At 35.6% G+C, this 12,382-nt stretch overlaps 1 protein-coding gene across 5 annotated transcripts in view; it reads right to left on the reverse strand.

Moving 5' to 3' along the window:
* LOC132111014 (signal-induced proliferation-associated 1-like protein 3) overlaps positions 1-11,997 on the reverse strand; it is a 47,597-nt gene extending 35,600 nt beyond the window's left edge. For 3 of the 5 annotated variants that reach the window (XR_009424713.1, XM_059518202.1, XM_059518179.1), the window contains exons 1-2: positions 11,816-11,997; positions 11,333-11,648 (exon numbers count right to left, since the gene is read on the reverse strand). The gene's annotated coding sequence lies outside the window, so the exon portion shown is untranslated. Of the gene's footprint in view, positions 1-84; positions 257-11,332; positions 11,649-11,815 lie in introns of those variants that run through there. The other 2 variants (XM_059518188.1, XM_059518194.1) reach the window with 2 other exon arrangements.
* Between the last annotated feature and the right edge of the window lie 385 nt (positions 11,998-12,382).

The following is a 12,382-nucleotide window of genomic DNA, read 5'->3' on the forward strand; positions in this document are numbered from 1 at the left end:
TCTCGCTTACTGTCTCCGCGCCGATTGCATCAGTGGCACTCGGTGTCACTCGCATTAAAAACAGCGCTCTCGAATGAAACTCACCGACAACAAAGCGATGTCTGACAGCTGTCTGCGCTCTTCCGCTCTCTCTTTTATTCACCTCGGGTAATTCATGTCGAGCCTACACCATAAACTCGACGAATACGCCGTTTTTGCACAGCGACTTCCTGTGATTTGCAACCTCGAGAACAGGTGCAATGGTGCAGCGAGCCCTTCCGATGCGCGCGCCTGCCGAGCGCCAATACGCGAACACTGCGGTGATGTGTTTTAAAGGTGAACGACGAGGATTTGACGGTTTCATTTCTCTCTCTCTCTCTCTCTCTCTCTCTCTCTCTCTCTCTCTCTCTCACACACACACACACACACACACACGGTGTCCTGATCTCATTTCACACTCTCCTCTCTTAAAAGAGACGGGGTTTCTGCTTAGTGCAGATTTGGAAATTTAGCAGAATCGAATGCCAGGACTGGTGCTTTTCTCTTACTGTAAAGACTGGTCCCTAATTCGTTAGATCGGTGGACATCTGCACATCTAATTCAATCTCTCAGATGGGGGTTTTTATGAGGGATTAATGCTTGTTTTGGTCAACAGCTGTTAAAAGAATCCAACAAGGGATTGAACAGAATCTGTAGTGCATTACGTGTAAATTATGTTGTGCATTTAACACATTTGGTTACTTGTGCACTATCTGTTTCCTCTTTCTGGTATGGGAAATCACTAAGTCCCCATTCTCAGTATACGCAGATTCACCTTTCAGTTTCACTTCCAATTTTCTGACATTTTAAAAAATGTAGTACATTTTTTTTTTTTTTTGTTGCTGTTGCTTGAACTTTTTAGATGTTCACGTATTTGCACAAAACATGTCCTTTATGGTACAGCGCACTCACATGAATAAGTGTTTTTTGGCCTTGTTTTTCAGTTTTTTTTTTTTATAAAGCTGTTGATGTTCTTTAGACATGTCTCATTATGTGGTTTGAGTTTTGCTTGTATGTTTGTGGGTAGAGGATATTTTGAACTTTCAGTGGAGACTATTGCTTGTCTTTTTGTCATTTATGTTTACACTACATTAAACATTTAGGACGCATTATCTTACATCATACATATTTCATAATGTCAATATGATTGTAGCCTTTCTGCTTTCTCTTACCTATTTTCAGTTTCAGGTGCATCACCTGCTAATGTGTTTTATCATTTTTTTAAGTTGTGGGTTCATGCATGAATAATTGGTGGCTGAAAATAGATGCAAATATGTTAAAAACTTTTTTCACATGTTTCCCGCAACCCAGCTAGAGTAGTCAAACCTTTCACAGATGCGAAAAAGTTGTTTAAAAAATACTATTTAATGAGGTAATATTAAATTTCTTTGAGGATAATGTGTTTGTCAAGAACATTATACTATATGTAAATGCAGCGAGAAATTAATCAAGATGAATACATCCGAATCTGGCTATTTAATGTTTAACCTACAGCATTTTTAAGAATAAACATCGCGGGAAATGCTTGTTGTTGTCCCGTATTTAGGAATCTACATATAGATCATTGCTGATTGGGAACTAAAATGGAAATGTTGGCATATTATATGTTCAGGCTCCAACTATAAAGTCGTTATTGAGCCGGAAATCTGATTTAAGATGAAGGAACAGCCATTCATGTTGCAGAGTCAAAACATGTGGAATAAGATGCACTTTCATAAATATAATTTATGGACTGGCAAATATGCACGCACAAACATAAATCAGCATTATAGGATAATATATTTATTTATGCGTTTATTTTTATTATCGCCAAAGACAAAGTAGCTCTTAGATGCACTTGTTCAACCTGACCTTTAACACACACAAAACATTTTTTTTATGCGTTTATCAAAAAAATGTGCCTGATACGTTCCTTTGAACTAATTTGTAAAGTCCCTCTGCTGTCACTAATTTAATTTTAACCCTAAAATTCTCCTTTAATAATCAAAATGACATATTAAAAAAAAAAATCCTGTGCAAAGAATTTTTTCACGCCTTAAAATGACTTAAATGTAACTCTACCTTTACCTCATTTAGTATATACAGATTTAGTAGCTATATACCACACATGCTCTACTTTCACCTGGTTAACTGACGTTGTAAAATCACAAGGCATGTAGCAATACTTGATTCATCCAGCCATTTGTGTTTGACTCCAAAAAAAGAAGAGAAAAAAGTGAATTACACAGGGTCCATGTAGCAGAATCAGGGTCGTTTACAAGTGCATGTACACACTGGAAGCTCTTGTCATCAAGACAAATTCCTTATGTGTGTAAACATACCCGGCAATAAAACTTTTTCTCAATTTCTGACTTTTTGTTCGCCATAATGGGCAGCTGTGATGGCCAGTCTTTCTTACAGTTTTCAGTTCCCTGTTATGCAGTGATAAATTAAACAGTGAAAAGCCTAAAAGGGTCATGCTGCACATAATGGGAACACATATAGGATAAATATATGTTATAGAAGAACAGAAAGCAGAGTAAAAAGGGAATGTGGTTTTTATTTCAGAGAAGCCATATCCTATGTTTCTTGCCTGACTCTAACAGTCACCCTTATTATAGGGTCTGCTTCCTGTTTGACAGGAAATGATGAGATGCTGGCTGACCTTTATGTACTGTATGTTGGGAGGATGAAACTATCATGCCATCCTGCCTGGCCTGAAAGAACAAGGTGAACTTCAGTTTGCTTCAGTGTGTAGTTTTTTCTCTACTTTGTTTCCTCCACACTCACGTTTTGTAAGTGATTTGTACATTTTAACATATGCTCTGATACAAAGCTAAATTATTTTTCCATATATTTGTCGATAAAATTGGAACATTGTATGTGTAAACGTTCTAGATTGTTCTAGACAAAAAATAAATAAAAAATACAAATGAAGGCCTTACACTATTAACATATCTAGTGTGATACAATCACAAGTGGTCAACCGAGACAGATTGAAGTTAACACACATACGTCTCAAATGAATCTCCTGTGATCATCAGGGATGGGATTTAGTGCCTCTAAGATCTCAATAAGACAAATCTTACCCAGGACAAAAGAACAAGTGAATTTGCATATGTGTATACATTTCTCTATTCAAAATTTCATATATTCTTGGTTCTTCTTATCGTGTTTTACTTCCTCCTGCTTTACGTCATGTCAGTCTGTCACTGCAAGCTGATATCACACTGAAGATGCTCTGTGAATTATTAAGCACATATTGATATTTAGAAACAACTGATATAGTGGTGAGTAAAATAAAATCTATATCTACAGGCGGTGCTTTTGATGGATGATAATTTCACTTCTGCGCTTAGCCAAAAATGTCTATAGCTTCTTCACCACTTAAAACATTACAACGTATTAAAATCCTTGTAGTTGGATTATGGAATCCAACTTCGTCTTTATGTAAACAAGAATAAACTATTATGGAATTAATACGCTCTAAAATAATATACTTAAGTGTGAAGTGAATTTGACATTTTCAGACACTTAAATGAAAGATGATTGCAATCCAATTAAAATATATCATAGTTAAAATTGATTTATTTTTAATTTCAGCTTATTGCATTTGATGTAATTTTAAACTATATCACATTTTTATTTAATTGCAATCAACTTGCATTTAAATGTCCGAAAACACTGCATCTTAAATGTAATTTCATTATTACTTATATTGTATTTTAAATATGATTAAAGTTCTGCCGACTGTTCTGATAAGCATTTATGGCACACTAAAATATACTTTAATGTCATTTCTACAGAAACGTATAAGTCACAAATTCTAAGTGTATAATTACACATTTTTAATGATGAGGTTACAATAAAGTACACAAAAAATAAACTTAGAATATAATATCGAATAACAGAGTTCAAATTATAAAGTACTTCACATGTGCTTTAGTATGTTGGTTAACACATCAAAATTAAGTGTACTTGTTTAAAACACAACCAAAAAATTAGGATTATTGAACCGTAATTAGTTAAAATGCATGTTAAAGTAAAATATTGAATCTGAAAATACATTATTGGAAAGTGCACTTTTTAAAGGTGTACTTAAGTCTCTTAATTCAATTCAAGTTTATTTGTATAGCGCTTTTTACAATACAAATCGTTACAAATCAACTTTATAGAGAATTACATTTCTAATATATTTAGTAGTAGCTTATAAGTGGTGACTGTCAGTTTGTGCGCATACGACAGGATTTTTTCAGCCAGACGATGAACATTATTAACAGCAATTATTATATGATGCAGTCACACTTGTAGCAATATTTGTTAGTTCTGTTTGTTGATTCAGGTTCAGTCTTAGGAAACAAAGTGTGTTATACTACCTTCAAGTATTTTTAATATCCGCTAACATTGGAACCCCTCGGTAAATATGAGCAAAGGCAGAAAATAAATCTGCATCGTTCATCGTTTATTTTTATCTTCAGTTTAAAAAATAAATAAATCACAGATCTCTAACCTTTCATTGAAAGTAAAAAGTGAAGTGGCGAGGAAACTCACATTATGAAATAAATGTTTTTCTCCAAAATATGTTGGCCTCAATTACTTCTGAAGTATATTCCCATTAATTTGTAGTTTTCTTTTTTTGTTGTTGTTTGTTTTTATTTAGCACACCAAGGTGACTAGGAACATGAAATTGTCCAGACATGACTTCCTGTTCCATTGGATTATAAATATGAGGAACACAAAGGCCAAATTTCCTTAATCATCCATCACAAGGAGTAAAACCAAAGAATATAGTTCTGATGTGCAGAAACGAGATTGCTGAGCCTCACAAAACGGAAAGTGGCTGTAAGAAAAGAGCTAAAGCATTGAAAATTCCCATTTACACCAATAATTAAGAGGTTCCAATCAACTAAAGATATTACAAAGCTACCTGGAAGAGGACGTGTGTATGGTCAGAAAAAAAAAAAAAGTTTTTTTGTGAGGAACAAACCCACCAGGGATAAAAACAGGGATAAAAAGTACCCCATCTCCACGGTTAAATACTGCTGGATCTTTAATGTTGTAGGCATATTTTTCTGCCAGAGGTCCTGGACATCTTTCTAGCAAATACCAACAGATAAAAATCTAAATATATAGAAACTGTTTTATTTCATAATGTAAATTTCCCCCAACTTTCCAGTGTTTCACTTCAATGGGTTAGAATTTGGTGAATTTTTTAATGAAAGATCAAAAGTATAAACAATGCAGATTTATTTTAACAGCTACCTTTGCTCATATTTATCAAGGGTGTATATATTAGTGTAGGGCAGTGTATATATATGTATATACACACACACACACACACACACACACACACACACACACACACACACACACACACACATACACACTCACTTTTAAGATTTAAAATTTGAAGAACACGACAAGTGATCATTATGTATAATTAAATTCACTTCTTTTTTCACAGGTGTCCTGGAAATTGTGCATTAGTTGTGTCTCATTTGTCTTTTCTCAACACTTAGAGAGCATCCCAAGTAAAAATTGGCCGCCCCGTGTTCCCCTGATGTGGCACTAGTGCAAGGTCACCCCAGTGCTTGAAGCAACACTATTTTTAGCATATGACACCAAACACTAAATAAAACATAAATGCCATTTTATGTTCAGTGTCAAAAAACGTCTGCTCGACAAAAATAGCAGAGGACTGACAAAATAAAGACAACATAAACATGGAAGGACATGTTTAAAGACATATTCTGTTATTCATAAGCAAACCATCAGACCACCACATTGAGGATATGCTAAAAAAGTCGAATTCAAACTTTAGAGCAAGAACAAGACCTCAAGCAGGAAGTCTACAGCTTGGTTCATGGGGGTGAAATGAAACAATCTTGCCAATGCACGTCATGTCTTCATGTTAAAAATGTTGACAGACAGAGACAGACGACACAAGCAGACTTCATGTTAGAGAAGTTTAAAGCAACAAAACAGACACATTTTTTTTTAAAAGCTTTTGAATCTGTTGAATGTGTTTTACGAGTTGTGTGTTTGAAAGGCACGAAGAGGAAGAGGAACTTGCATGACGAAACAACACAATGGGAATTAAGTTTGGTAATTGAAATGAGAGTATTTTATTCCTTATGCTGCTTTAATTTGGATGTTTTCTATGTGTGAGTTCAGGTGACTTCCTCTATCTATGCATCCATTTCTGCACGTATCTACATGTTACTTCCTGTATTATTAACAACATGTGTGTATATAGCCTTTATTATTACAAATTCCCCCCTTTTGAGCAGTCTGGTGATTACCTTATTCATGAAAGTCAAAAGGTTGAAATAATTAGGAGTTCTCTCCTACTCACCAATGCTTTGTGTACTGTATATGATCAAAATTACAGTAAAACAAATATTGTTCGAATTTAAAATAACTCTTTTCTATCAGCATATCACAACGACTTCTGAAGGATCACGTGACACTGTAAAGACACTGAAAAAATTAACATTTTTAATATTTCAATGTAGAAAACAATTATTTAAAAATGTCAAAATACATCCAAATTTGTCTGTTTTCACTATATTTTTTTTTTGTATCAGACAAATGCGGCCTTGGTAAGCACAACAGCCCTCATTCAAAAAGAAAAAAAAAATTGTCATTATTGCACAATTTTTTGACTGCTAGTGTAAATATTTCATTTCCACAAATGCAAAACTTTTTTCAAATAAATTAGATTTATATAGAAACAGTAGTGGTCTGTAGCATGTCCTCATTAATGTCTATGTATTTATGTTTAAAATCTCTACAGAAATGCGGCTTATTGCCCAAATGGCAGCAGGAAGAACAAGTGTCCAGTGAAAGACAGAGTAAGACACATCAGAGAGAAGCCTTCGCTCCATCACTACATCCATTATACTTCTGTCACTCTGTACATACTGATGCATCTGCACCTGCTTCAGAGCCTTTCACCGCCCTCCTTTTCCCGCTTTACATTCTCCTCTCATCTCTTTCAACGAATATAAACTTAAAAAAAAGGTCCAAAAGGGGGTTTCTGCAGTGATGCCATATCAGAACCATTTTGGGTTCCTTAAAGAACCTTCCAAGGAAACTTCTGTATGTCATCATAAATTATTAAAGAAATTAGATATATTAATAATAGTATGGAACAACTTAAATTTTTTTGTAGGTTGCATCTCTTTGGCCAAATGCTGTAAAAGTACATGCAATTTATCAGCTGAAAATAAGGCATCAGGCACCACCTAATTAATATTAATGAGCTATGGCTGAGCTGAGCCCTGGGCTCAGTTTTTCTAATATTAAGCTCATTTGATTTGACTAGGTTTCATATTTCTTTTTGTTTTTCATGGAACGAGAATCTGCTGAAAACAAAATAAAACCGTTTTAAACTATAAACACGAGAAACTGGACAAAGTACTCTAAATATTCGACAGCAAATCTCTCTCATGTTTCGAGTCTTGATGAATTAGACATCTGTCTGTCAAAGTGCTATTCATCTGGAAAACATCTAGTGTATAAACATCATATGCTCTAAACCATAAACACAGACATTTTCTAATTGTTAAATGAAAAACAAATGTTAAAAATAATTGCTTAGACACTAAAAACGGTACTTGAGGCACACTGAGTGAAATCATTCACTCATCTACCTAATCTATAGACCAAGACCGCTAAAGTACAGGCACATTACACGCTTTATTATATATGTGTGTATATTTGCATGCAATGACTGCACAATCAAATTACTACCTTTAGTAAATCACAGCCTAGATTATACTAGAACCAGCCAGATGGAATCTTTTTGCGTGATCAGACGAAGAAAAAAGAACTATTATAAATGCATCTTGAAATGAGTTTTGAGACACTACAGACGTGTAAGCCTTGCTGTTTTACTATAAAACAAGCGCGTTTTCTTTATCCAGCACGACCAATCAAACCAGTCAGTATTTACATGTATGGAGACTACTGAAAGGCCTCTTATCAGACAATCAAGCAATTGTCAGATGGCCAGACAGAAATAAACAGCAGCGATGCACAAACGTCCTCTTTGTGTGCGAGTGCCCACAGTTGTGTGTGAGAGCGTTCATTTAAGATGTTTTTGCTTTCCTAACCGCATAAGAAAATTCACACTGCTCTAACGGTTCATCGTCCATTTATCATTTATTGTGATGTCTGCCATCATAAAACATACTGCAAGATGATCCCTGTTGAGTCAGGACATGTTATCGTTGGCAGATATTGCTGCATTGCTATTGCTGTTAAAGACACTCTATTTGAATGAAAACTGCTACTTCTGCAAAATGCACTGGGCACATCAGCCAACACTGTGGCAGCTAATATCTCGCTAATAGCTGTCTGAATATTCAGTAATGTAGGCCACACGATGATTAAAAGTGTTAGAACACTAGAGTTCACACTTTCTTCCTTTCTTCTTTTGCATTTTGTGCAGAAAGTCTGCTGATTATCTTCAGTCAGTGCCTTTAAAATGCAAATTCAGTCCTCAACCCCCAAGGATTCTCTGTATCACAATGTATTACAACCCGGCTTCTCTTGGTTTCCTGTAATTATCACCATCTCACAAACCAAATAGCAGTCAAGCTAGCAGCTAATCAAGCATATGCTATGCTTATATTATGTCACAGACACCACAATAATCATATAATAAGAGTTTACACTGCAAATATACACTAATGAGAAACAACAAACTACCAAATTAGACACACATCCTTATTCTACAGATCTGTCGCTTTGGAATAAAGACACACACACATAGCTTTTGGCTTCATACGATATTAACTGATGGACTGTGGATTATTGTGATGTTTTTATTAGCTGTTTGGACTCTTATTCTGACGGCACCCATTCACTGCACTGGTGAGCAAGTGATGCAATCTATATTTCTCCAAATCGGTTGGCTATGAAGAAACAAACTCATGTAGATCTTAGATTGAGTTCATTTTCAGCTTGTTTGGGCGAACTATACTATGTATAAAGTTGTTTATTGAAAGATCAACGCTTTAGACACTGTCAATTGTGTGCATTGTAATGTAAATGTAAGTAAATGCACACTTGGTAGAATCACATTGAATGTAAAATACATACATGATCATGTTTCCAGTCAGTTTGGGATATTTTTGTGGCCTGTCATGTGATGATAGGATCCGTGTCCCTCACTAGCTCTTATATAAAGCATCATGCATCTACATCAACACAGCTTCCTATCATTTAGGTCAATGCATTTAATATTAAACTGTGCCATTTTAATATATATTTAGCTCCACTTGCATGTAAGAGCAGGTCAGAGTAAGATCAATGGAATAAAAGGAAAAAAAATATAGAATGCATTCATCCAATTTCTTTTTTTAATTTTTTTCTAGTTGTGCTGAATAATGTTATTATAAGAAGTCTTCTCATCCTCCTTACCTCACAGTTATACGTCTGAGCAAAAACAGCTTCAACAAAAGTTTCAACATTGGTGCAAATTTTTGTGCATTTCTTAGCTCTTCTTTGATAGTGTTATCTCACACAGCAGTTGGCGTTCATGGCATTAAGCTCGGAGTTTCCCACCGATACTCGCAGCAGTTTTATTGATTTTCGACTCTTTGCACCACAGAAATGCTAAGACATACTGATCACATGCTAATTTGAGTGCTGTTCGTTCTTGCATTATCTAAGATATAAAAATCATGTGTTTGCTTGAGAAATCCTTATAATTCATCAGAAATGATACTGTATGTCTCATATTTTTATACATACATACCTTAAATAAGTCTGTACTGTGCATAAGTACACATACAATGGCAAAATATTCTCATGTATTCATATTTATTTGATGTAAAATGGGTTTCTACCACACGTACATTTACGTATGTTTGCACAGACACTAAAACATACAATATTGATAAATTGACAGCAAAATAAACCTTACAGACCTCAAATCCTTATGAACATTTAACACATGGAATTAATCGGCTGACTCTATTGTGTTGAATATCAATGGCTTTGTGTTTAATGTTGTTGCTTTGAAATTCGAACACTTTATTCTGTTCTGTGTGAAATGTTACATTTACATGACTTTGCATATTTTGAAACAAACTACACTCTAAAATCTATTCTAATCTATCTAAATTATTGCTGTTACACTTGTCAGCCTGTTACATTTATCCATATACTGTATATTTGTATGAAATGGTTAGGGTTTGGTTTAGAGATCATCTAGATGATGGTATACCGTAATTAAAATCATTGTCACTGTGCATTTTTCTCCCAAGTCTTAAACTTTATATAATTGGATATTATTATATAAGTGCTTTTGCTTAAGTTTGGTTACAAGGTTAAATGACTATTATGAATACTGTATATCTATAAAATGGTAAAAATGTCGCTATTTACAAGTGAAATATGATATAAATGATTTGTATTTGTACGTAATACCTTTAATGTTTTTGATGCTGTCAGTACATCCATATCGTTTGTTTCAGCATCTTCCCAAATGTACAAAAAATACGTATTTTATTAATCATCTGTTTATCATTCTGTTACGTACGAATACTTACAATCTATGAAACTGCATATAAAGATGTACGTAAGTGGGTCAAAACATACTCTAAAGGTGATCTTATTGCATTGAGTATAAATTGAAACTATAATACATCTAACACGTAACATGGAATTAAGTGTCTGAAAAGATTATAATCAGTTCACACTTAAGTATATTATTTCCGTAAAAAAAAAAACAGCGAAACAGTACTTCTTTTTTGTAATTGGGGAAAATTGTGTCCTATTACATACTGATATATCAGAAGCAGGTTCACATATTTAGTTTATGAATTATGATTTTCACGGCACAAAGCAGAAAACTATCAAATGAACCCAACAAGCGCATGTGTTACTGAGAAAGGAGGGGATGAGAAAAAAAAAACAAGACTCATGCATCGCTAACATCATCACACCACATCCGAACAAATGTGTCAAGGTGCAGTTATGCACATTAACATCAGTTTCACAGGGTCAAGTGATGCCGTCAAAAGCCATGCAGTCGTGTCTTTTGTTGAGCATGCTTACATAAGATATTCTTATTCCACTCCCTCTGTTCTCATCTATTATCAACGTATCCCTAGAGCCCGGAGAGCAACCCTTCCCCCATCCTAAACGAGAGAGAGAGAGAGATTGATGGAGGCTCTACAGTGCATCTTGATTTTCCTCTCCACCTTCAACACCAGCAGCAGAAGCAGCAGCGCTAGCGGAAATAACTTCATCTGTGCAAACTTCACCATCCTCGTTTTCATGAATCCATGTGAATTCTAGAAATTTAGAAAGAAATCCTTACCTGTTTAAATGATCTTCTCCGCTCATTCCCTCGTGTCCTTCCTCTCCATGTCCTCTGTCTGTCTTCATCTAGTGCACATCCTCAGCTAAGGTCTGCGGGGCTCTGTGTGTGTGTCGGTCTGTATGTGTGTGTATGTACAAACCAGCGATGACGTGCAGACGTGTGAAGCTAGCAGAGCACAGTTTCAACCTCAGACATCACTTCCTCTGCTTCACAATGTGTTTCCCTTTACTGTGTTGACACATCCTCTTCTCTGCCTCTCTGTTGCTTGTGTCCTCCACAAACTGCACAAGCAAACACAGCATGGACATGTGCACTGAAAAACAACGACAACAACAAAAATTCAGTCGGGAATGGCTACATTTCACAATAGTTTGCACACACTGAATTAAATAGATTCTTCAAAATCAATCATTTTCACAGTGTACAGAAAAATGGGCAAATGATGCAGGCAGCTTGTGTCAAAAAACCCATGGGCCTCACCTCCCAGATATCATCTCAGCTCCTCACAAACGTCCAAGGCTCACGCCAGCATTTTGTGATCACTCTGCTCTCTTTTTGCTTCACCCAAATATATCAATACCGAAATGCAATCCGCCGTTGACAGCTTGCTGTAAGAAGCTCACATTGTGCTGTTTCTACAGGGGCAGGTTGAGCTGCTCTCCGTCTTTTTCTGCCCCGTCTTTAATACCCATTCACTTTAAACTAAAGCCGGCCCCTTCCTCCGCCCCGCATACACTACTGCTCTCCACCCCCTCCTGTCTTTCTGTCTTTTCTCTCCTTCACCCGCTTGCTTGGATCTCTCTTGCCCTCTGGCTCCTCAGCCTCCTCCTCACTGTAGCTACAGTAATCCTGTTTCTAGACTAATATGTGGATGAGTAGAGAGACTACATTCATATGGACTAGAAATAAACGGGGGTTTCACAGCAATGCCATAGTGGTTTCCTTTGGGTTTTTTTCTTAGTCTGGAGAACATTTCAATCATCTAAAGAATTATTTTAGTGTAAAATGGGTGTGTGGATGCATGTGTGTGTAAGCCTAAACACTCCT

This window comes from Carassius carassius, chromosome 2 (genome assembly GCF_963082965.1).
Source record: "Carassius carassius chromosome 2, fCarCar2.1, whole genome shotgun sequence".
NCBI classification, from domain to species: domain Eukaryota; kingdom Metazoa; phylum Chordata; class Actinopteri; order Cypriniformes; family Cyprinidae; genus Carassius; species Carassius carassius.